This window comes from Taudactylus pleione, unplaced genomic scaffold (assembly GCF_031769625.1).
Source record: "Taudactylus pleione unplaced genomic scaffold, aTauple2 ptg000546l, whole genome shotgun sequence".
Taxonomy (NCBI): domain Eukaryota; kingdom Metazoa; phylum Chordata; class Amphibia; order Anura; family Myobatrachidae; genus Taudactylus; species Taudactylus pleione.
In genome coordinates, this window is record NW_028284948.1 from 1 (window position 1) to 26,305 (window position 26,305).

The window sequence follows — 26,305 nt, forward strand, 5'->3', positions numbered from 1 at the left end:
GGGAGGGAGTGTTAGGATTAGGGTGCGGGGAGGTTAGGTTTAGGCACTATGTGGCAGGGGGAAGTTAGGTTTAGGCATCGGGGAGGGGGGGGGGGGTTTAGGTTTAGGCACTTGGAGAGGAGGTTAGGGTTAGGCATCGGGGAGGATTATGATGGGGGGGGGAGGGTGTGCGCAGAAGGGGGGGTTAGGTTTAGGCACTAGGAGAGGAGGTTAGGGTTAGGCATCGGGGAGGATTATGATGGGGGGGAGGGTGTGCGTAGAAGGGGGGGGTTAGGTTTAGGCACTAGGAGAGGAGGTTAGGTTTAGGCACTGGGGGGGGAGGGTGCAGGGAGGGGGAGGTTAGGTTTAGGCACTAGGGGGGGGAGGGTGCAGGGGGGTGGAGGTTAGGTTTAGGCACTAGAAGAGGAGGTTGGGGTTATGCATCGGGGAGGGAGGGTTAGGGTAGGGGTTACAAAAATACACTGTTCATTTGGCTGTCGGGATGCTGCTGTCGGTATTATGACCAGCGGCATCCCGACAGCCGGGATTTCATACTCGACCCAATAATAATAGGATGGCTGACGGTAGGATAATAGTTTGTCACAAGAACAGATTACAGTGTCAAAATTTTAACCTATTATTATAGAATAAGCAGACTGGCTTTTTAGATATCGAAAATACAAGTAGGTTAATTTCTTTTTTTTTGTGGAGATTATTTGAACCTCATAACGTTGGGTAATACATGCACTGCATGAGAGTGCGTTGTATACAATGGCCCTGGTTCAGAGATGGACGCTAAAGCCGGCACTGCTGTATCTGTGTACACAGCGGCTGTGCTACAAAAAGCAAATGTCGCAGCCGCCTTGATTTGTATTTAGACGCCCGCTGACTGCTTCGCAAATCCAATAGTCTTTGTACAAAGATGCTGCATCGGTCACAGATCAGTTGATGATCGCTTCTCTGAGCAACCTTATGGTACACCAGAGCCATATTATCTGCGGACGGGAACGCAATCACATTCTGCGACCCGCCTCAAAAACAGTCACGACACATGTTTTCATGGACATCCCCTGTTACCTCCCCCAAACGCTCTGTGTCTGTCAATCACACTGTGGGCAAATCCTCGCTGTGTCTCGTGACAGTAATGAATCTTGGCGCAGTGCGACTCAGACACACGTGCAGATTACCGATAATTGCTCAACTGTGTAACAATCGGTATTGCGTCCATCTCTGAATCAGGACCATAGTCTAAATTGGAACCTTGTCAAACGCTGTCAATTACACTGTAACAAGAGCATGTTTTGATAAGCGTGTTACAAAGTTCAGGGGGGAAATTACTTTTTGACATGGGAGATATAGGTTTTGGGTAGTTTTTTTTTTTCCAGTAATTTAAATTATCATTTAAAAACTGTATTTTGAGTTTACTCAGGTTGTCTTTGTCTTATGTTGAATTTTGTATGAAGATCTAACTAACTAAATTTGACAAATCTAAAAGAATAGAAGAAATTAGGAAGATGGCAAAGACTTTGTCATGTCACTGTATACTGCAGAGCTAGGGAGGGTGCTTACATAACTGAAAGGACTATTGGGCTGTTGGCATCCGGTCAGAATATTGACCATTCACAATGTTGATATCTGACATGTCAACTTTCTCAGAATGCCTACACTTGGGTTTAGTCGCTTCCTGGAGGGTTAGGGTTAGACACTAGGGGGAGATTAGGGTTAGGCTGCAGGGAGGGGGGTGGGGGGGTTAGTGTTAGTCACTAATGAGAGGGGTAGGGATTAGGGATAGGGGAAAGTACTCACTGGAATGCTGCTTGTCAGTTGTCTCTGCGGGAACTGTCCTCCTAAAACCGGCGGGACGTGGAAAACACCACAGTCACTAGGACCAGGTAAGCGACCGTTGGGCCACCAGGGACATCATGTTGATATCTCATCTGTGTAGTAGACATGCTGCATATCCACATTCTCATGCCTACTTTATTTCAATTAACTCCACTAAATGTAGACTTAATCTATTCTGTGTATTTTTTTCTGCTTATTATCACCTTAGCTAGGGTTATCAGACATATTTATGTGGTAGCAGAGCTCAAGTCCAATACACTACCAAATAGGCAGGCATTTTGGTGCATAGGCAATAGTGCAGAGTATTACGGATACCGCCCCTCACTTTCACCCAAAAATCATCCAACATGGCACACTCCCATAACAAGCACCAGAATATCAACCCACAGCATCACACGAGTTGCATGAAATACCCATATTGCACTGCCTGCGTAAAATGGCCCCCGACACCACCTCCCCTCAATAGGTAAAGCCATTCATCATAAGAGAGTGTCTCCAGATCCATCAGCATTTATTCTTGAGTGATAATAGCTTTTTAGGAAGCATCAATGAATTGACTCAGGTGGTCCCAATTCTGGTGAGTAGGGTAAGGACAGGTAACATACATATAACCAGCATATAGTCTCTAAGCTGGGAACCAAGAGGGTGTCTTAATTGTAAATAACGATAAACGGCAGTATTTGGGACATTAGAATACAATTTAAGTTTGTCAAATGTTTGTCCCTCCAAATACACCTGGCTTGAGCTGCAGACACTAAATTTAAGTCAAGAGCTTTAGGGCCTGATTCCGACCCACTCGCAAGCGGCTGTCCGCTCGCAAGTGGGTCGATGGTGTGCACTGCGCATGCGCACGACGGAGGGAGCTCCGTTGTGCGCATGCGCCAGACGCGACGAGCGAAGGACTTTCCTTCGCTCGTTATGTCTGATCAAAGGGGGCGTGCTGTCGATGTTGATTGACAGCACGCCCCCTTTGGTGGGCATGCTGGGGGCGTGCCTCCCAGACGGGGGCATTCCCAAGGGAACGCCTACCGTCAGAAGCCGGCCCACTGACATCACTAGTGATGTCAGTGGGAGTGATTTTGGCTCTGATAGAGCCAAAATCACTCCGGGCCTTGCGGTTGAGAAACTCAACCGCAGGCTCCGGCTCGCAGTGGCGATGGTCCAGACCATCGCGGCCATCAACCTGCACGCTCGTATAGGCTGTGGGTGGTGACCCACAGCTATACGAGCGTCCAGGAGGACGCTCCATAATTATGGAGGACGGCCTTCATTCAGAGCGTGCGCTCTGCTCAGAGCGTCTGGCTCTGAATGAGGGCCTTAGTCCTCAAATGTGCCCAGTTTAGAGCGTTCCACATAATCCCAAAATTGAAGATCCTGGTCGCAACCCATACCCCCCAAAAGGCAATGGGCCTTAGTCCAAATCACAATAGCCAGTTGCAAGAGGGGTGCAAAACGGCTCTTGAACACTTAGCCACCAGGAGATACTGTAGTGGAGTCCACGAAGACTTGAGTTGCACTTTATTACTGTCCAGAAAATGACAGCATGTCAATGTCAGAGAATTCCCTGGGGGTCTCATCTTACACCTAAATCTTCCTTGGCAAAACCATGGTACACTGCAGGTGGGGCAGAATTAAGGGGGTTCATTTACTAAGGATTGTGTTAATGTGAGTTTGCAGTCTCGGACGAGCTTAGCTTTTTTTTTTTTTTTATAAACTTGGAGATTTACTAAGACCAAACACTGGAGTAACTTCACAATTCGAACTGGTGAAAAGGAAAATAGATTTCATAGATTACATCATCGAAACAACTTGCATGCACTTTCCATACAATATGCAAATTTACTAAAAATCATGTTTATAAACATGGAGCAAAATACACTTTTCAAATAGATGACCCTGTGAGCAGAGTGTTTGCAGAAGCCTGTAATAATCTGTGCAGCCTGTGTAATCTGTGCAGTGCTTCTCTGTGTGTAAATGTACAGAGAGTTATAAATCTTGGAAAAACAATTGCGTGGGGTCCCCCCCCCAAAGTATAACCAGCACTGTATGGGTCCCTTGCATTTTAAGAAACAGCACGAGCTCAACAAGCAGGGAGGTTATGCCACAGCCAGGAGAGACACTTCGCGGGGTCACGCCGGCCAAAGCATTAGCCCCTCAACTAGTCAGCTCAGGCCAGGGGTTCCTTAGGAAGTGGGGACCCCCTAAATAAAGGGGTCCTCCCGAGTATACCCCAGGCCTGGGCTGAAGCCCTCACCCCTGGGTGGTGGGTGCAGGGCTGGTGGGTGTCAAGATTTGATTTTTAAGTAATATTGTCCTTTACAGTATGGCTACAGGTCCAAGCAAATATGCCCTGCTTCCTGGTGCTTGGAGAACCACTAATGCCAGCAAGCCTGGACATTAAGGGCCCGCTGGTGCCCATAGTCCACCTGTAAGGAAATATTAAAATAAGCACAATATACACACACACACACACACATATGCAGGCGCACATGCATCACACGCACACACAGAAAGAAAACCAAAAACATTTTCTTGGGTTTGTGGGTCTCAGTGTGTTCAATTATATTCTATATATGTTACAGGTAAAAGCTGCAAAATATCCAAATGTGTCATACAGTCAGGTTATTTAGTTAACCCCTGAGGGAAATTATTATTAAATAAAGAGTTTGTTTCTTTCACATTAGTTTATTCTTTTTAATCATCCTAAGGGCTTTTTTTTTTAGTATTACATCTTATGCAGTATGTTTAATAAACACAGGTGCATCAGTCAGTTTTCTTTCTTAGTTCTGCAACACTATAGTACAGTGGTTCCAAAAATGGGTGCCGTGGTACCTTGAGGGTGACGCAGGACTCTTGCAGAAGTGCCACAAATTATTTATAGTCCATGTGATAGGCAAAACCAGTGCTGGTGGCTGGCAGTCATAAAGTATTTGGACAAACAGAAGCGCAGCCCTGTCCACCACCACATAACTGAACCCGAGGATGACAGGTAAGAACAATTTCCTTAATTTTATCATTTTTGGGAACCACTGTTCTACTACATTTCTTATACAGTATCCATGATCACTTTTACTTGAGGGTTCTATGTAAAGTATGCTGTGGATAAAAGTCAGTATCTCTTATTTAAATAGCATCACCTCAATTGTTTTTCTGTGCGGGCTCTCGTAAGCAGGGTCGGTGCTACCATTAGGCAGCCGGAAACGAGTCCACTCATAAAAGAAAACAGAAGGCGCCTCTTTCAGTCCCGGGCTGGACTACTGATGAGCAGGGCCAATGCTGCTAAGGTGGCAAGCCTCCTACAGCCCTACACTGTCATACAGAAAAAAATGAAGTGTTGTCTTAAGCTGGCCACACACTAGACCAACTTACATCCAACCAGCCAACTTGTTGATTGGTTGGAATGAAAATCTGGTAATGTATGGGAGTAAATGATGATCAGCAATTTGCTCCTAAATGCCAGAAAACAGATGAAAATGGTCGTTCAGAAAAGTTTGTTAAATGTTTTATCTAAATAATTTGTTCAAACGACAGTTTTTGTCCATTTTCCGGCATTTGGAAGCAAATTGCTGATTGTCATTTGCTTTCATTCCTTACCAGATTTTCATTCCAACCAATCAACTAGTTGGCTATAAGTTGGTCTAGTGTGTGGCCAACTTTAGAGATGGTGCACTCAATTAAACAATTTTATTCCGTAGATAAAAATTTACTTTTATTAGGTATCCTATATAAAAAAAAAAAAAAAAACAAGACAGTCCATTAAGGACAGTTTAGTACAAGGAAAATAGTTCACGACTGGTGATACTTTCTATACAGTTTTAACATATTTAGCTGGCCTTATCCTAAACTGTCCTTCATGGACTGTCTTGTTTTTTTTTATATAGCATACCTAATGAAAGTAAATGATATAATTGAGTGCTCCATCACTAAGACAGCACTTTTTTCTGTATGATTACTTTCTGTTGTACCTTGGCAGCACCCCCGATAAAGATATCTACTGTATAGGACAATAACATACAGGGTTTTTACAAAAGAACTTACACATATGAAAACATAATATGTGCAGGTGTATATCTGTATTTCTACACTGTCAGCTGTCAGTGCGGTAGAGTCAGCAGCAGTGGTGGCCGCCCCTTCCATCTTCTCCAGTCCTCTCCTTCCCCCAGGAACCAGCCTGTCACTCACATAAGAAGCTCTGCCCTCCTAGACAATCAGAGGGCTACTGCTGCTGAATGGAGCCTGGTGAGGTATGTTATGACTTTTTTTGGGAGGTAAAAGGATTAGTTGGTGGGTGAGTGTGTGTGTAGTAGGTGGGGGCTTTGTGTGTGCTTTGTGTGTGCATTTATGAGTGCAGACAAGGTTACAGTGTGTGTGGGAAGGGGGGTCATTGAGTTCTGGCAGGATGAGTGTGTGTGGGTGGGTTAATGAGTGCTGGCAGAATGAGTGTGTGGGTTTTTTAGTGAGTGCTGGCAGGATGTGTGTGTGAGGGTAATGAGTGCACATATGGTGTGTGTGTGGGGAGGTTGGTTTTATTGAGTGCTGACTGTATGAGTGTGTGTGTGTTTGTGTGGGGGGGGGGTAATGAGCGCTGGCATTGTGAGTGTGTGGGTTAATGAGCACAGGCAATGTGTGTATGTGAGGTTTACAGGGAAACCAGGGAAAGGCTGGGAGACCTGAGCACAGGTGGGTTGGAAGTAACTGATCCGAAATGTATATCAATTCATATGGAATAATGCTATAGTTATCCACAATTGCAGAGGAAATTACTATTATAAATAAACAATAGTCACTCATGTGGAGGTGCTCCCCTGTGATTACATGTGTTTAAGTTAAGAAGATAAAGGAAGAAAAGGAACTGTCATCTTGCTGGGGGCACTCTTAGACAAAATATTAAAATATAACTTTTATTATGTATGTTAAAATGATCTTCACAACAAACAACGTACAACAACAACAAGCAAACAACGTACAACACATAACATAATATCAAACGATGATACAGCGAAAATATAAATAATAAATAGTATGGTATTACTGAGTGTTAATACTCAGCAGTATAGACAGCAGTCATGTTCAAGTAAATAGGCAACTCTGTATATAATTAGTAAAAAGAAAATATATAGTACCTGGTAATTGCTTAAATAGAGTTACCTAGTATAGTCTTCTAATAGACCAATATGTAGTCTCTTTAGCACTCACTACTTATCTCAAACATATAACTACATATACATTTATATACATTTTTTTAAAATATAGTGATAGCATCCAATAATGGTACAATATGTATTGCTGTCCATTAATACCAATATAATAAATTAGTACAAATAAATGGTTCTGCTGAACACACTGTGGTATAAGCATAGTAGTACAGGTAATTGGTATGTCTGCTAAACAATATCAGCCTATAGCCACAAAAACAATTTACCGTATATACTCGAGTATAAGTCGATCCGAATATAAGCCGAGGTACCTACTTTTACCCCAAAAAACTGGGAAAATTTATTGACTCGGGTATAAGCCTAGTGTGGGAAATGGCAGCAGCTGGTAGTGCCCCCAGTAGTAATCCCTCCTGGTAGTGCTCCCAGTGGTAATCCTCCCTTTCAGTGTCCCCTGTAGTAATCCCCCCCTGGTAGTGCCCCCTGTAGTAATCCCCCCCTTGTAGTTCCCCCTGTAGTAATTGCCCCCTGGTAGTGCCCCCTGTAGTAATCCCACCCTTGTAGTTCCCCCTGTAGTAATTGCCCCCAGTAGTAATCTCCCCCTTGTAGTTCTCCCTGTAGTAATTGCCCCCTGGTAGTGCCCCCTGTAGTAATTGCCCCCTGTAGTAATCGCCCCCTGTAGTAATCGCCCCCCCAGTAGAGAGAAAAGTAGTAAGAATTTAAAAAAAAAATCACTTACCTGAAACTCCCGCTCCTGGTCCCGCCGCTGTCCGCTCCTCCGGCCGCTTTGTATGGGAGAGATGTCGTCATGACGACGTCTCTCCCATTACCCACTGCGGGAGCCGGAAGATGGCTCCCGCAGTGGGAGCAGCAGCAGCCGCTGAGAGTCTGACAGACTCTCAGCGGCTGCTGTTTACACCAAACACGCAGCTGCCGGCTCCGGCGGCTGTGTGTTTGGCAGTGTGTAGCGCTGACCGAACTCCGTCCGGTCAGCGCTACACTTGACTCGAGTATAAGCCGAGGGGGTACTTTTTCAGCACAAAAAATGTGCTGAAAAACTCGGCTTATACTCGAGTATATTCGGTATATACCAATTAGAGCGCATCAATAGATGGTATTACAAAAGATGTAGAAAGGTTGGTCTAATGTATCAAAGTATCATGTAATAGTTATGTTGGTTGCTATACAAAAATAGTTATTGGCTATATATAGAGAAAAATAGCTTATGCCAAAAATATGGTACTGTGTAGAGGTATTGCCAAAAAAAATAAAATAAAGCTACTCCATTACAGACATATAGTACCTGGTAATTGGTTAAATAGAGTTACCTAGTATAGTCTTCTAATATACCAATATATCTCTTTAGCACTCACTACTAATGTGTGTATGTGGATGGGTTTAATGAGTCCTGGGAGTGTGTGTGTGTTAATGAGTACTGGCAGGGTTAATTATGTGTTTGGGACAATGAGTGCTGGCACGGTGAGTGTGTGGGTTAATAAGGGCTAGCAGGGTTAGTGGGGTGGTATAATATGTGCTGACATATATTTTTGGCACAGATATGTGGCATAAATATGTATTGAGGCACAGATGTGTGGCATATATATGTATTGAGGCACAGATGTGTGGCATAATGTATTATTGGCACTGCTGTATGGCATATAAATAATTTGGGGCATGTGTGGCATAATGTAGTAGTGGCACAGTTGTATGGCACATAAAGAATTTGGGGCATATGTGTGGCATATGTATTGGGGGCTGTATAACATACAATACATTTTGGCCACAGTTGTGTGGTGTGTGTGGCATATGTATTGGGGCACAAATGTGTGGCATATTATGAATTGGGGGCAGTGTTATGAGGCACATAATGATTTTGGGGCTCGGATGTGTGGTATATTAGTTGGAGCATTTCTTTATAATACTGTATATTATGAATTTGGGATACAGCTGTGTGGCAGGTTTGTCCCACACCTTTTGCTGTCATACATCCCCACAGCATAACACTAAGTGGATGCTTCACAGTAGGTGTTGTGCACTCAGGTATAGCAAATCTCTGGACCTGATTTAAACAATCTATTTGGCATCCTCATATGGACTTTGGAACTACCTTTACCTAGTGGCAGCTATAAAGACTATCCCGTGGATCTACATCAGCCCAAATTCTGTGCAAGTATCAACTGTTAAACTACTGTATGAATTGTTTGATTCCTGGAACTGGTACCTTCTTGCTGCTTTAATGGTAGTACATGGATATGCACCAATGAGAGAGTCAATTTCTCATGTGTAATCAGATACTATGGAACTTTAATTGAATACTGGTCCATTTGAGATAGAACTCTTTCATATATGGTCTATTATTATTATCATCTTATATGTAAATTTTAATGGTAATATAGCTTTACGTGTTAATAAACCTTGGACCTTTTTATTATAAACCGTCCATTTGTATTTAGTGTGTTATAGCACTGGTTTCACTCTTTATGTCTCTTATCAAGGCAGCACACCATCACCCAAGGGATCATAACAGCCAGCACCTGTAATTACTACACCTACCCAACATATTCAGCTCACAATATCATTGGGCACTAGATCATAGGCTTGAGCATTACACAATACTTTGTGGTATTTGAGTATTTTAGAGATTTTATTACACCTGCTCCTGGCTGGGATAAAGAACCCAGCTCATGTCCTACTTAACTGGACGTGGCATGAATTAACTTTACTATGACAATATTGTACCTATTATCCACAGCAACCTGAAATCCATTAAAACCCTGATACTCGAGAAGATTAATTATACTACAAAGTACTGCTTTAACAAGGGAATAAACATGAGATATATACCTATAGATTGTGAAATCACATACATATTTATTAATATTACACAAAATGTAGAGGGGTCTCAGACCACTGGGGTGGAAGCAGTGTGGTCGGTGTTTCATGCAAGCCTGCAGTGAGAAGTATGCTCCGGCAGGTGAAGACTTGGCAGGCCGAGAGGCACAGTAGATGTTGGCAATATTGCACTCCAGGTGTGAATAGGAGGCACAATGAGTAGAGATGATTGGAGTAGAGCATAGGGGACGCCACAAAAAGCAGAAGTAATAAGTTGGTAAGCAGGAGCACCCGGGATAAACGTCTGGCTCAGTGAGCAGTTTATGTAGCAGACGTGACCCTGTTGCACCTTAGAAATACGTTGCACATGGATGTCCTGATCCTGCTTATGAAGCCTCACCAGCCAGAGCGTGGAGTCTTCCCTTGGAGTCTCTCATTTATTCTCCTCTTCTCCTGCTGGAGTTCTCTCAATTCAGCTTTTTTCTTCTTGATTTCATCTTTTACATATTTCTTACGCTCCTCATCATTGGGGACAGCTGGTGTTATGTATTGGTCCTCCTCAGCCAGACTACTCTGTTCTCCATTCCCCTGATCACTGTCAGCCTATGGAAGGACTTTGTGGTGTTCTAGTGAGGGTCCACGTTGCACTATATCCCATTTCCATCTCCATCCAGCCTATGGAAGGATCATAATTCCATGTACTTGGAGTACCAAACATCTCTATCTCCAAGGAATCATTCCCTATGGTCACCCTCAGTTGGTCGTCTTCTGAAGCTGGGTGACTTCTGAGCTGTCTTTTCCCATACTGTAACTCCAGTCTCTGTTCTCCCATACATTGGGTAATGATTTCCTGTACCGTGTTTTCTTCAGGGTCCATTTCAGTATAAGCTTGGTATGAATCAAGGCCAATAGCTAAGAGCTGCTTATCCATACTGTGAGTCTGCAGCAAGACAGGTATCTGTACAGTGAGAAGCTCTTTAGTACAGTCCTGGGACACCATTATGACATCACAATCTATTGTGCAGGCTTCTGTTTCCCCCTCCCCCTCTCTCTCTCGAAGTGCCTCACTGACAATTTGTCCCTCTTTTTATTTGTTTTTGTTAATAAAGTTATAGAAATAAAGTTTTGGTTTATATTTGATCTTTTCATATCTTGCTATATGGACATACAATATGATAACAATGTATCCTTTTATTTTATCTATATGAATAAAAAGTAGAAGTGGATAATGAAAAAATTAAAATAGTCATCTAGAAAATAAGTTGCTGTAACCAGGAGAACTATTCCCCAGAGACATTCTTTTACAGCACAGTCACTGAGATGAGCTGAAGGTGTAAGTACTGTGGAAAACATAATATACTATGTATAAATAACATAGTTGTTCCTTTATCTGGGGCTCCTCACATTGGGGCCATTGTCTGTAGATGTTATCCCTAGGAGTCCCAGTGATTAGGAGCAGCTATATATTAGTGCAGTGGTTCCCAGCATGGGGTACTGGTAGCCCCAGGGGTACTCGCTGTGACAGAAGACATGTCGGTAATGGTGGGGTGGGATGTGCAGTAGATAATTACACACAGGGCAAACTGTGTCCTAGGGACCCTCAGCCCCATGCATCCACAGTAACACCCTGGTAATTGCATGTTACCCTATCTCTGTGTCCCTGTAATAGAAAGCAGATGTGGGCTGTAGTTTTATTGCCAGTATATAATAATCATAAAGTGTAACTAGTAGCGATTATATTCATTACAAATGTTAGGGGTACAAATAATGCAGTTGGGCTGCCAGGGAAATGATTGAGAACCACTGTATTAGTGGTAATGTGAAGGGACTAAGAGGCACTAAATAAATATTATACCACCGGTTACTGATCCCTCAGTATGTATCCAGTCACAGTTCTGTGCAATCTGATCTTGTACTTCTGATTATATTGTATTACATTATACCATACTTACCTGAGGGATTTTGGGCAGGCTTGCCGACTTTCTGGCTGCCCCTTCTGGGAGGGAGCAGCCAGATCGGCATTACAGGGGACGTGGCCATTGCGAGGAGGTGGGACCGGCCAGGTGATGTGTGTTTGTGGGCGGAGCAGGGGGCGGGGACACGCGATCCCGTCATTTTGGCCCCGTCCCCGCTACACAATGCAGATATTACAGGCATTGTGAAGCAGGGTGTGGAGCTAAAATGATGCGATTCGGCGTGAATCACGTCACGCCCCCCCCCCCACTGCAGGAGTTTCTAAGGTAAGTGCGGGGGGTTAAGAGGGGTGGACGGCAGTCAGGAGGATTGCCTGCCTTCCCGGGAGGTCAGGAGCGGCACCCGATTTTCGGGAGGCTCCCGACCAAAATGGCAGGGTAGGCAAGTATGATTTTGGGGAAAGGGGTGGGGGTGTAGAAGTAGTTTATGCTCTGACAGCATTTTTACATCATTTTATGGAATGGGTATGATATACCGCCGGCCGCATGGCCGGCGGTTCGATTCCCGTCAGCGACAGCCCGACAGGAGCAGAGTTCGAAGCAGCGGAAGCCCGACAGCGCTGGAAATCCCGATCGTGGATAGGTAAGTATCTGCTAACCTAACCTAACCCCCCTAACCCTTCTTAGGGGTGCCTAACCCTAACTTCCCCCCCAAGTGCCTAACCCTAATCTCCCCTCTAAGTGCCTAAACCTAACCACCCCCTTCCCCGCTGCCTAAACCTAAGTCCCCTGGGGGGGTGCCTAACCCTAACCCTCCCTTCCCCTAGCCTAACCCTCCCGGGGGGGTGCCTAACCCTAAGTCCCCCCCGGGAGCCCTAAACCTAACCCTCCCCCCCACGGCTGTCCGCTCGCGGCGCCCGGCATCACTACGATTGTGATGCCGGGCGCCGGTCTCCCGGCGTCGGGGAAATGCGGGCGTCTACATCTGTGTGGTCCAAACAGACCGCAAGCTGATTACTGTAAAAAAAAAAAAAAATTGTCCAAAATTTTTTTAACTTATCTGACTCCAGTGACCGGTGATCGGGCCTCTGGTGATGTCTCCCCTCTGGTCAGCTGGTCTCCCATAGTGCACTGTGGCCCGGTCATCAGGTGATCGGGTCCCAGTGCAGTATGGGAGATCACCTGATCGGAGGCATGGAGAACATCACCGGAGGCCCGGATCATGCAGGTAAGTGTAATTAAGGGAGAGGGGGGGTCTGCGATTGCGGGGGGTAGGGCTTAGCGCCGGCAGGGTAGCAGCGGCGGGCCGGTCGGCGCATGCGTGGGCACTTTGTCACGGTATTTTTTGCGAAAATACTGTAACTAGTGTGCGGAGGGGAGTCGCAGGGACAGAGCTTTATCGCAAACTCTGCAAGGAATTTGTAGTAAATCCCTGTGATATTGCCTGAATTCGCAATGCGAATTCAGTCGATAATATCACACTACAATCTTCATTCAATATGCAGATTGTAGTAAATAGAGCCCGATATCACAATGTCTAAACCAAATATCAACTGGATATTTCCCAAGTAAAGGTACAATTGGACTGATATCTAGTGCGTACCCCACTCACTATTTAGAGAAGGGGAAAACTCCTATAAAGGCATCCTTGGCAGGGTCTTGCAACCATAGATGTGGCATACCTCACTCAGGGGTCTATTTACTAAGCAGTGTCAGGAGACAAAAAGGCGGTATTCAATTAGTTTCGCACTCGCAAAACTTTTTTGCATACCGTACTTTTCACCGACATCGCGTGTTTTGGCCATGAAAACTTTTCGTGCGTGCCCCCACTATTCATTCCAAAAGATGCGAAAATGCAACCCGGCAAATGTGAACCAGGTGAAAAGTGCTGGAATAGTGCCCTCTGGAATATCCTACTTAATTAAGCTTGTCAACTCCTCTCTATGTGAAAAACACAGTGACAACCTCAGTGGCCAACCTCCAGGTCTGTCTAATGGAAGCGCCGGCCCTGCACATTTATCTGAGAAACACTTTGGTCATAATCTGTGGTTTCTATACTGTAATTTCACTTAAATGTAACATCCCTCCAAATATTAATCCTGAATTTTTCATAGTAAAATTAATATCATAAATTAAATAAAGCTAAAAAATTTACAGAATCAATTTCACCACTTGCCCTCTAAGAGCAGTCAGTTAAGCTAAAGATTTAGCTGTGTTAGTGGTCTATGTACTAAAGCTTGATGAGAGATAAAATTGTGAGAGAAAACATATTAACCAATCAGCTCCTACCTGTCATTTTTCAAACACAGTCTATAAAATGTAAGTTAGAAGCTGATTGGTTGGTGATTTATATCTCACAATTTTATCTCTCATCAAGCTTTGATACATAGGCCACTTAGTCTGCATAAACTCCTTCACAATGAATTGCATGTAACTAGCTAACTAGTTGGGAAAACATAGTAAAACATTTGAGGCCTACACTTAGCCACTGTATTTAAATAGAGCTAACTAGCTAACCTGCAAAATAATTAATGCTAATTAACTTAATTTAAGGGTTGAACACTGGTCATACTGGTTTGTTATTTAAATATGGTTACCTTGTATTTCACCATGTGGATTTCCACCCTTAACAATGTCATTTGCTGTTAAAATCCTTCCTAACGGGGACCAGGAAGTAGGTGGTACCCTACCATATATGCAATATGTGTATGTTGGGGAAGTGAGTGCAATACCAGCTAGAAACTATAACGGGGAGCAACTGAGCACCACACACACATACATTGACCGGTAAACATGTATAGTGGGCCAATGCTAAACATCACACCAGCACCTTTAGAATACCTCCTGTATTCATTTAAAAGGGTTTCCCTTATGGGGACCAGCTTTTTGGTACTCACACCGCAAGAGGTCCCCGTGACGTGACTGTGTAAACAGATTTTTGTCCCCACAAAGTGATAAATACTAGAACACACACACACATACACACTGTTGTATTTTTTTTATTACACAAACTCACTGAACATACAGTCAGGTCCATAAATATTGGGACATTGACAGAATTTTCATATTTTGGCCTCTATTCACCACCACAATGGCTTTGCAATGAAACAAACAAGATGTGATTTAACTGCAGACTTTCAGATTTAATTTGAGGATAATTACATCCAAATCAGGTTAACGGTGTAGGAATTACAACGGTTTCTATATGTGCCTCCCACTTTTTAAGGGGCCAAAAGTAATGGGACAAACTAAACAATCCTAAATCTAACTTTCACTTTTTAATACTTTTTTGCAAATCCTTTGCAGGCAATTACAGCCTGAAGTCTGGAACGCATAGACATCACCAGACGCTGGGTTTCATCCCTGGTGATGCTCTGCCAGGCCTCTACTGCAAATGTCTTCAGTTCCTGCTTGTTCTTGGGGCATTTTCCCTTCAGTTTTGTCTTCATCAAGTGAAATGCATGCTCAATCAGATTCAGGTCAGGGGATTGACTTGGCCATTGCATAACATTCCACTTTTTAGCCTTAAAAAACTCTTTGGTTGCTTTTGCAGTATGCTTCGGGTCATTGTCTATCTGCACTGTGAAGAGCTGTCCAATGAGTTCTGAAGCATTTGATTGAATATGAGCATATAATATTGCCCGAAACACTTCAGAATTCATTCTGCTGCTTTTGTCAGCAGTCACATCATCAATAAATGCAAGGGAACCAGTTCATGCCCACGCCATGACACTACCACCACCATGCTTCACTGATGAGGTGGTATGTTTTGGATCATGAGCAGTTCCTTTCCTTCTCCATACTCTTCTCTTCCCATCACTCTGGTACAAGTTGATCTTTGTCTCATCTGTCCATAGGATGTTGTTCCAGAACTGTAATGGCTTTTTTAGATGTTGTTTGGCAAACTGTAATCTGGTCTTCCTGATTTTGTGGCTCACCAATGGTTTGAACCCTCTATATTCACTCTTGTGAAGCCTTCTCTTGATTGTTGACTATGACACATATACATCTACCTCCTGGAGAGTGTTCTTGATTTGGCCAACTGTTATGAAGGGGTTTTTCTTCACCAGGGAAATAATTATTTTGTCATCCACCAAAGTTGTTTTCCGTGGTCTTCCGGGTCTTTTGGTGTTGCTGAGCACTCCGGTGCGTTCTTTCTTTTTAAGAATGTTCCAAACAGTTGATTTGGCCACACGTAATGTTTTTACTATCTCTCTGATGGGTTTGTTTTGATTTTTCAGCCTAATGATGGCTTGCTTCACTGATAGTGACAGCTCTTTGGATCTCATATTGAGAGTTGACAGCAACTCATTCCAAATGCAAATGTCACACCTAGAATCAACTCCAGACCTTTTACCGGCTTAATTGATAATTAAATAATGAGGGAATAGCCCATACCTGTCCATGAAATAGCTTTTGAGTTGATAGTCCCATTACTTTTGGCCCCTTAAAAAGTGGGAGGCACATATTGAAACTGTTGTAATTCCTACACCGTTCACCCGATTTGGATGTAATTACCCTCAAATTAAATCTGAAAGTCTGCAGTTAAAGCACATCTTGTTTGTTTCATTTCAAAACCATTGTGGTGGTGAATAGAGGCCAAAATCTGAAAATTCTGTCAATGTCCCAATATTTATGGACCTGACTGTACATACCTTGTCCCTTGCAGCGGTCAGTCCCCTTGTCCAAAAGGCATCCTAGATGTTGATTGGTCCTTTTCTCAGGGGGTGTGACCAAAAAAAACGCTAACCTCATCCATGCGGATACAGAAGAGTTATATGCATATACATATAGATCTTCTCACGAAAGTGACGGAACCCATGTGTGAGCCAATCAGCGGCCGCTACCATGGGAACAGGCTGTTGATTGTCTGTGAGTGGTCTGTCTCTTGAGCTGGCTACACACTAAGCGATCCATTGCACAAAATATTGTTATGACGTGGATCATATAGTGTGTAAACCCTGATTGCGCATGCCCGCGGATCGTTCATCGCATCCTATCTGCTGTGCTATACAGCAGATGGGATGATGCAATGAATGACTCCACGCTGCTAAATGCAGCATGGAATGAAACATCACGCCGTCCTCCACTGCATCGTGCATGGACGTCGAGATATATCGCTCCATCGCTGTAGACACACCGCGTGTAGTGTGTACCCAGCATTAGGGTTGGTCTAGTCCTGATGGTGCAAGTGGACTAGGCTGTCAAGTCCCCACTCTTACAACCTGCCAATCAGCTGGTCAGGTACCAGGTACTTTGACTGTGGACGCTCTCTCATCGGTGATAGCAGCTCCGTGCTCTACAATGTTTTTTGATAACAGAGCACAGCAGAAGCGTCTATCATACTATTTTCTACTCCAGTAGCCCCTTTCTGTTTTCTCATCCGCCGACCTCTGCATGCATGACAGTGTGTCAGCAGCAGTAAGGGGAGACGGGACTGGCACACTGAACTATATTTTCTTTTCTCTTCTCCTAGCCTGCACATGGCACTAGTCCATGACAATTCTGTGTTTTACCTTGATTGTATAGGTTAATGGATTTATAACTGTTGGCTTTATAACTATGGCTTTCTAGTGACCTTATTCTACCCCTGTTCTAACCTATGCTCGTATACTGGATTACTGTTTATGTTCTCTGTGTCTAATGAGAACATATTGACCTGATTGGCATGCAGAGGAGTCTAACCTCCAACACAATTTTGTGTTCTGCTTTCCACACCCATATTTATAAAGTACTTAACTTTGTTTTGAACCTAATTTTTAATGTATCTTTGCTGATGTCTTTGCCTTTTTATCAGATGCCAGTACAATCTAATATATGATTATATTGACAAATCTTGGACCTAGCAGGCTTTAGTGCCGGTAATTATTTAAGATAAAATTTCTGGAAATGATTACAGGCATCTTTATTATGTCTCTGACATAATAACTGCTATTACTTTCCCCTAATATGACTCACACTGAACAAAGGAAACCTATGTATCATATTGTAGTAAACTGTTAAACCTGTGTGTATTGGGTAAAAGAGATACTTACCTTTGTAGAGACAACTGATACCCCTTTCACACTACAAGCAATAACCCGGGTTATTGCACTTGAACGCACAGTAACCGGGTTACTGTGCAGTGTGAAAGGTCCAGGTTGATAAAAGCCGGATCACAAGAAGGGTTTAACACGTGTTCATCCCTGCTCGCGGCGTACAGTGTGAACTGGCCGGCTCAGCATGTGATGGTGGTGATGTCATTGACATGGCATTAATGCTGGGTCGGGCCGTCAGTCTGAAAGATGTCACACCCAGGATGGACCTGTGAACAAAATCCTGGGTGCGACTCGGCATTCTGATCTGAAAGGGGTATGAGTTACATTCACGGCAAACTTTTTTCTGCTCTCCATGATATTAATTTGTGTTGATAGTACAATACTGCTGCTTAAAGTTATATAGCACTTTTTGTTTTTGTACAGTCAATACCTACAGTATGTGTGGTTCCTCCTCCCCCTCTCTCCCTCTCCCTCCCAGACATGCAGGGCCGGCTCTAGGGGTGTTCGACCAGTGCGGTCACACAGGGACGCCACCTTTAGAGGGTGCACCCCTCCCAAACTTCCCGATATCAGCGGGACAGTACTGTCTCGCTATTCCACCCGTGGGCTGAAGTGGCCTGCGGGTGGTCAAATCGGTTGGGGACCCCCACCGCCGCAGCTGTGCTGGACCCCTGGAGTGTGAATGGTTGCAGTGCGCATGCGCGCGCCATCCATTCGCTGATGGGAGAGGGCTGGGGGAAAGCCAGCCAGTGATGGAGGGCTGGGCTTTACCCCCAACCTGATGTTATTTGGAGGTGTGCCATGCGGGCACGCCTCCAAATAACATCACTTAGAGGGCATGGTCTATGTTAATGAGGCCATGCCCCCCACTTCGGTCACGCACGGCTTTCCCGCGCACGATTACACGCCGCTACGTAACAGGCTGGCACAGAGTGCTTAGACCCCTGGAGCCGGCCCTGCAGACACGGGTCACTAGAAAACCAGATATTGATCATCTAATGAAAGGAATCTTGTGGGATAATTTCCCTTACTATTATTTCTCATCATGTATCCACAAACCAGTATTCAGACTTTTTTTTAAAAATGTGGTCAAATATTTGCAATGTACTAAGACAGCATTTCTGTTTGAATTTTTTATACTGATCTGTATTACAGCACAGCTCTGCGGGAATTTGCCCTGAGTCTAATTGTAAACATTTAATTGCTCTTTTTGCTATATATTTTTTTACCACATTATTTTGATAATCATATAATAAAAGTAAAGAATTAATAAGCCACAATCTAATTCAAAATAATCAGTAAGCATGTCCCGAACAAAGATTCCTCTTTTCTCTAGTTTCCTGATAGCTTATATCTGACTCTAGGGGGCACCTCCAACTCGTTCATATTTTCTTTGCAGTGGATTATACAGTTGCATTACCGTATTCAATTCGGTGCGAAAAGCCGTTTTCGGTGATAAAGTATCGCGAGTGACGTCATTTCGCTATGCAAAAAGTTTCCTCCCTATTCAATTCCGCAGACTTTTCGCCGATGCAGAAACTCAATGCAATGGAACCAGTGAAAAAGTTTTGCCTATGAATAGGTGTCAGAAAAAAGGGCAGAATTGGGGTTTTGGGGTACAAACTTCGAAAACCCCCCTGCACCCTTGGGACAGTCCCCCAAAAGGTAAACTGTCAAAAAAAGTTTAAAAAATACTTTAGATCACCCCATAAAAAGTACTTTAATTTTGGGGACAAAAAAGTGGGATTGGTAATGAAGGAGTAAATGTCAAAGGGGAGGAAGTAGTATATCCAGGTGGTAGGATGGTATTCATGGGGCACATGAGGGGAGTGGAGGGAAGGGGGTGCAGTGACATGCGGTGAGGTCAATGGCTGGGGATGCACACATGTATAAAAACAGTTTTTATATCAAAACTCTGGAGGATGACATGGACTATAATAAGAGATCGAGTATGAAGATGCGAGGCTCTGCCACCCCTGCCTACAGTGTACAGCGTTCTGTGTGAGGATGGGTACAATTATTATCCTCTTAAGGTTTATTGCCACCTTTTCAAAAGTATTTGGAAAAAACATATTAACAGCCTACAACTGTCCCTAAAGCAACCCCAAAACAAATGCATTTTGTGTAGAAAATGTAGGCTAAAGAGGAAGCGCTTCTATTATGAAGAAATAATGTGTATTTCACCTGTTTTGATTCCCCAATACTGATACACCGCTTCATCGCCACTGAAACTTTCACATCACCTTTTAGGTAATGTATGCTATGATAAATCAGAATATGAATGTTCATCAAGCAGCCAGAAGATGGCAGTGGTGAGTAACCAGCAGAGTTTCTCTCCTGTGGTTGATGATCTCTGCTTGTATCAACTGCGAGATTAAAAGATTACTGCAGCACTAATACCAGTGACCTAAGATTTCCTTTGTTCTTGCTGAGCCTGGTTTTAGAAGCCACACACTTTTAGAATGCACTTGAAGAGTTTCTGTTGTGTGTATTTAGGGCTTGATTTACAGTTTGGAATAGAGCAAGAATTAGCAAGTTTCTGTTTACCTGGACAAACCATGCTGTACTGCAAGGGGTGCAAATACATAAAAAAAAAAAATTGCATATGGGGTAAATACTGGCTGCTTTTGCATGTAGTCCACAAATGCTGGAAAGCTTTATTTTTTTTAATTAAGTATTTTTTTTATTCTATTTTTATCAATTTTTAAACATACACAATAACAATACATAAAATAAAAAAATATATAAACATACACCTACATCACACAATAGCATATCACAAAGAAAAAACACTACTATAGATGTGAAAACCCGTCAGGTGGGGTAGATGGTGAAATCACAATTTTTAACGTATGTTACCTATTAAGGGTATATTCCTGCCTGTTGTGTTTCCTCTTGTTTCTTTCAGTTCCAACTGAGAGCTGAGGAGTATGGTGTGGTCCTTAGCACAATAACCAACACTTAATTTTTAAAGAGGAATTTTCTTTACTGTTCAAGAACAATTTAGTTCTCCGATGGAACAATACATTAAGTTTAACATAGATGGGTTTTCACAATACAACAGTATTTGAAGGCACACTTTTCACACTTATATAACACACACAGTTACAAACAGAAACAAAATATTTATTAAACTGGAACTTCTTCAGTGCATTTACTGTAGGGGCAAATTGAGTTATTGGTTCACATTAGATACACAAGTTATAACATAAATACTTTCCTAAATCATAAGTAAGTATTCTTCTGCATTAACTTGAACTTTACCTAAGCGAAGTACTAGTAACACACTATAATGTTATTATGAAAATTTATTGCGTTCTGGCCAGACACTGTTAAGTTGGTGCACATAGGTAGATAATAATTGAATTCCTTAAACAAGGCTGTAAACTGACCCTGAATCCTGGCTGTAGCAAGACTGTTGTTGCTATGTTGGGCCCTTGTATGGTACAAACCCTGGGTTTGTTAGCAACTTATTTCCCTGCTGTTTAAGACGATTTAAGTGATGAGCACTGAACCCCTTCAGAATTCCTTAACAGTACAGTCACTGCAGGGGAAACCTCAGTTCTGTGTCTATAGCAATTTACTAAGGGGGTCATTCAGACCCGCTCGCGAGCAGCAGTACGCTCGCAAGCGGGTCAATGTTTCCCACTGCGCATGCGCACGACGGAGGGAGCTCCGTCGTGCGCATGCGCGAGACCCGGGGAGCGACGGGCTCTCCATTGCTCCGGGTCTCGCACCAAAGGGAGCGTGCTGTCGATGTTGATTGACAGCACGCCCCCTTTGGTGGGTGTGCCAGGGGCGTGCCTGCCAGATGGAGGCGTTCCCATGGGAACGCCTACCGTCTGAAGCCGGCCCCACTGACATCACTAGTGATGTCAGTGGGAGTGATTTTGGCTCTGATAGAGCCAAAATCACTCCAGGGCTTGCGGCAGGGAGACCCTACCGCAGGGTCTCCGTCGCAAGTCCGATGGTCGTGATGGTCAAGACCATCGCGACCATTTTTTTTGGCCTCTCGCATATGCTGTGGGTGGTCACCCACAGCTATACGAGTGGCCAGGAGGCCGCTCCATTTTCATGGAGGAGGGCCCTGATTCAGAGCGAGCGCTCTGGTCAGAGCGTTCAGCTCTGAATCATTCCCTAAGTCCATTAATGTCTTAGGATCCAAAAAGGTTAAACAGTATTTGGGAAGTGCTGATACTTTTAGGCTGCAGAGTCTGAAGACTAATTAGGGTTGTTTTCCTTCCTGGTGCAGCTAAAACTCTAATAGCTCGGGGTGTTAAATGTTCATAGCTCTGATTTGTCCCTGTTTCGGGCAATCAACTTATATGGGCTGAGTTCTCCTCAGATACCTGGAAGAGCTGCTGAGCACTTCTCTTCTATGACAAAATCTGACAGCTTGACAGACCAATTACCTCAGAGGACGTTTGACTGTAAGAATAAAAGTTACTGCACCTCATAAAGGAGATGTTGATGTTAACATAAGACTTGTCAGCTCCCCTATACTAGTCCTGGTGAAGTTATGGTTTAGTACATGTGTCTGGGTGCTGCAGCTGTCTCACCAAGAGAAGGGAAAGTCACTACTACGTGTCTCCTGCAGAGTGTGCCTGTGACAGTAGCTGAATGGTGTGCTGCTGTGACATGTATACTGACCGACCTGTTCCTTGTTGGCAGATCTCTGTGTTCAGCACCACCAAAATCCAGACAGCCCTCTCTTCTCAGCACTGAGCCACAGCTGACACTCATGGAGGAAAAAGAGGCGGCTGTGGAGCTGTCTTCCTTCTTAAGACAGCCCCCCAGCAGCAGACATAATGGAGAATGCCCGACCTCCTTCACCAGTGACAGGCAGTGATCACCCACAGGTGCAGCTCCTGCCTCACAGCCAGTTACCTCAGGAGTTCTCCCCCAACAGTCAGTGCAGGGCTCCTATTTATACACTGTAGTCACATGACAGTTAGTTTCCAACTGACCACACACACTGCTGAATCTGACAGTTGCCTTCTACCTCACAGTGCAGGCAGGACTCCCCCGCTCAGCCAGAGATGGGAGAGCCCTTGCAGCCAGTCCCAGGCAGGGTCAAACCACTTCCCCTCTGAGAGGGGGTTTATATTAATATATATACAGCACCACTTAAAAGGATAATGTCCCGATGTAAGGGTCACAGTCATAATATACATCTGCCCTCTCAACATGGGGTACACCCAGATTCTGGGGTACCACATACTTCCCCGCTAAAAACATGCGTGTCCTCACCCATTGATACACCAGGATAAATGCACTGTACAATCTTCATTAAACAATATGGCCATTCACTATTTACAGTTACTATTTGAATTCGATATAAATTATTTTCTTAGTAACAGATATGGAATGAGTTACATCTTATGCACTTTAAATTAATCTAATGTTTATATCTAATGGGGACAAATCCCTTTGTACCTCATTTATTTATTTATTTGAGGGTCCTGATGCTCTTCGCAGAATTTGTGAAACTTCACTTGAATCCATAATCGTATATTCATCCTCTGGGACCCCATACTGCACTAGAACAGTCATTATGGGCTTTTTGACTATAATACAAGGTTCCTCGGGAACAGCATATGTCAACTCTTGCATAACAGTATTCTGACAATTCTGTTCAGAAGATTCCAAGCTCTTAGCTCTGGGAGAGTTATTACATTTACACATTACATTTATTACAGTTATTACATTTTAACATAATATCGCTTGAGTCAGTGTATCAGTTTTCATTAGATAAACAAAATAATCCCAAGAGTAATTGCCTTGCCAGATAACATGAAAAATAATAAGACAGAGTCTATCATATCTTTCAATATAGATACTACTAAAAAAACAATTAGTGCATGAAATAATATCCCAAAATATACCAGATTGAAAATAAAACAATAAAAAATACACACATAAACAAAAGCAACAAATGCCACATTCAGTATTTTCTTAACAAAAAAACAAAACAATATATTATAAACCAGAAACTAATTCCACCTTATAAGTTATAGCTAAGGCCTAGGGAGTGCATATTTAGACTCTATCCATCTTGTCCAAATACAGTAAAATTTAGACACTGCTTTACGGGTGAGGTACAAATATCGCTCATGTTCCACACTAGCATTAACTAAAGAAACCCACTCCTGAAAGTCAGGCGCATTGGGAGCCATCCATGATGGAGCCAGACATACTTTTGCCAGAGCACACAAATTAATAGCATATTGAGTGCTGTAACGGTCTAGCTTATCATATTCTCTAGCCCCTAGACTGCAGAACTTCGGTGTAAGTACTGTAATGGGAATACTGGCGTGAGACATAACAGCCTTTACCTTAGTCCACAGGTTCACAAACTCGGTCCTCAGGACCTCAAACAGTACATGTTTTCCAGGTCTCCTCACAGAATCACAATTAAAATAATTAGCTCACCTGCTGGGTGTCCTGGAAAGCATGACCTGTGTGGGGTCCTGAGGACCGAGGGCCTGATTCAGAGCCGCTCGCTCTGACAGAGCGCTCGCTCTGAATCAGGGCCGGGCTTTTTTTTTTTAGACCACCCACAGCTATAGCGAGCGGCCATGATGATGGTCGCGATGGTAAAGACCATCGCGACCATCGGGCTTGCGACGAGACCCTTGTGGTAGGGTCTCGTTCATCGCAAGCCCCAGAGAGCTTTCGGCTCTAACAGAGCCGGAAGCTCTCCACTGACATCACTTGTGATGTCAGTGGGGCCGCCCCCAAATGGCAGGTGTTCTCATGAGAACGCCTCCGTTTGGGCAGCTGCCCACCAAACGGAGCGAGCTGTCACTCAACATCGACAGCTTGCCCACTTTGGTACGAGACCCGGAGCGATGGAGTGCCCGTCGCTAGCCGGGTCTCGCACATGCGCACGATGGAGCCGGCTCCGTAGTGCGCATGCGCTGTGGGCCACCATCGACCCAGTTGCGAGCGCTCAGCGCTTGCGACTGGGTCTGAATCAAGCCCCGAGTTTGAGAACCACTGCCTTAGTTAAAAAAATCTGAATCACCGAACATTCCTATAATGAATGCCAAATGTACCCTGAATAATACCACATTTAGGACAGAGGGCCTAAATCAACACAGAACGCAAGTCTGCATGTCATGCACCTGGCCACTGCAAAAATATGCTAATGAACCCAATCGCAATGACACCACAGCACAAGAACCAGATGCCCACCACTACATAATGCCGCCCACTTCCCTTTGCTCACATCCGCAATACCTCACTAGATAGTGAAAACATCGGTGACATCGAGAACCATCGAATCTATTAGCATAATAGTGGTTGACCTAACCTCACTCAGGATTTGGGCCGCTTCCTGTGTGCATCTAGAGCTCTGGCTGAGTCTTCCATCACAGGGGCTTAATTATACACACCCCTGTAACGGAGTTCAAACGCACTGGCGCGCCTGCTTTTTACTGACCACCCCCGTCACCACCCCCATACGCATGCGCAGTGTGAAACAATCGACCGGGTGAATGCAAAATTGCGGTTGCGTTCCTTGCTGAATCAGACCCAGAGTTCTGACTGTTTACCTCCAAAATGTACCAATCTCACAGGGGTTAGATACGCTCTGTGTAGAATAAATAATTGTATCTGCTGAAAACATATAGACGCAGTAGACATGTAAACGGGCATATTCAATATGGTGCAAAAAGACGTTTTCTGCAAAAAGTTTCTCCGGGGATGTCATTTAGCCAGGCGAAAACTTATCCCCTTATTCAATTCCAAAGACTTTTGCCGGTGCGGAAAGTCAATGCATTGGAATCGGAGAAAAAAATTTGCCTATGAAAGATGGTGTAAAAAAGTGTAGAATTGGGGTTTTCGGGTGCAAACTTGTGGGAACCTCCCTGCCGCAAACTTGTGGGAACCACCCTGCCCCACTGGGATAGCCCTCCAAAGGTAAACTGAGTCAAAAAACAGTAAAAAAAACCAAACAAACTTAAGAACACCCCAAAAAAGTACTTTCAATTTTGGTACGAAAAAAATTTTTTGGGGACAAACGTAAAAACTAGCAAAATAGAATCCAGGGGAGTCCCCAAGTATGCCCCAGGTGTTTTTTTTATTGCAGGTGCTTGCGGCAGGTGGATTGTTTAAGTTCTTTTTAAAACTTCACATTAGCAACTTCAAGATATGCTAGCACCAATTTTCATGTACCTCAAATTTGCTGGGACTACTTATTTTGATGAAAAAATTTGCTTAATGGCATTCTTCACCACTTATGCAAAGATGCTAATAGCAAGCTTTTGGAGAAAAACACACACCCAGATTAGCTTTATTAGAGGTACTATAACACCCCTATAGTGATCCCCTAAGTTAGTGCAACTTTTTTGGGGGGTACAGAGTGTTTTCCCCATTTTTGACAACACTTTTCGCTTGCTCCAAATTCGCCGGCTGCCGTTTTAGCTGATTTCTAATTGAATTCGGGGATAAGCAGGGATGTGCGTAATACTTTTCCGCATGGAAAACCAGTGTTGACGGCGAAAACCTTGCCAGGTGAAAAGTTCTCGACTTTTCGCTGCTA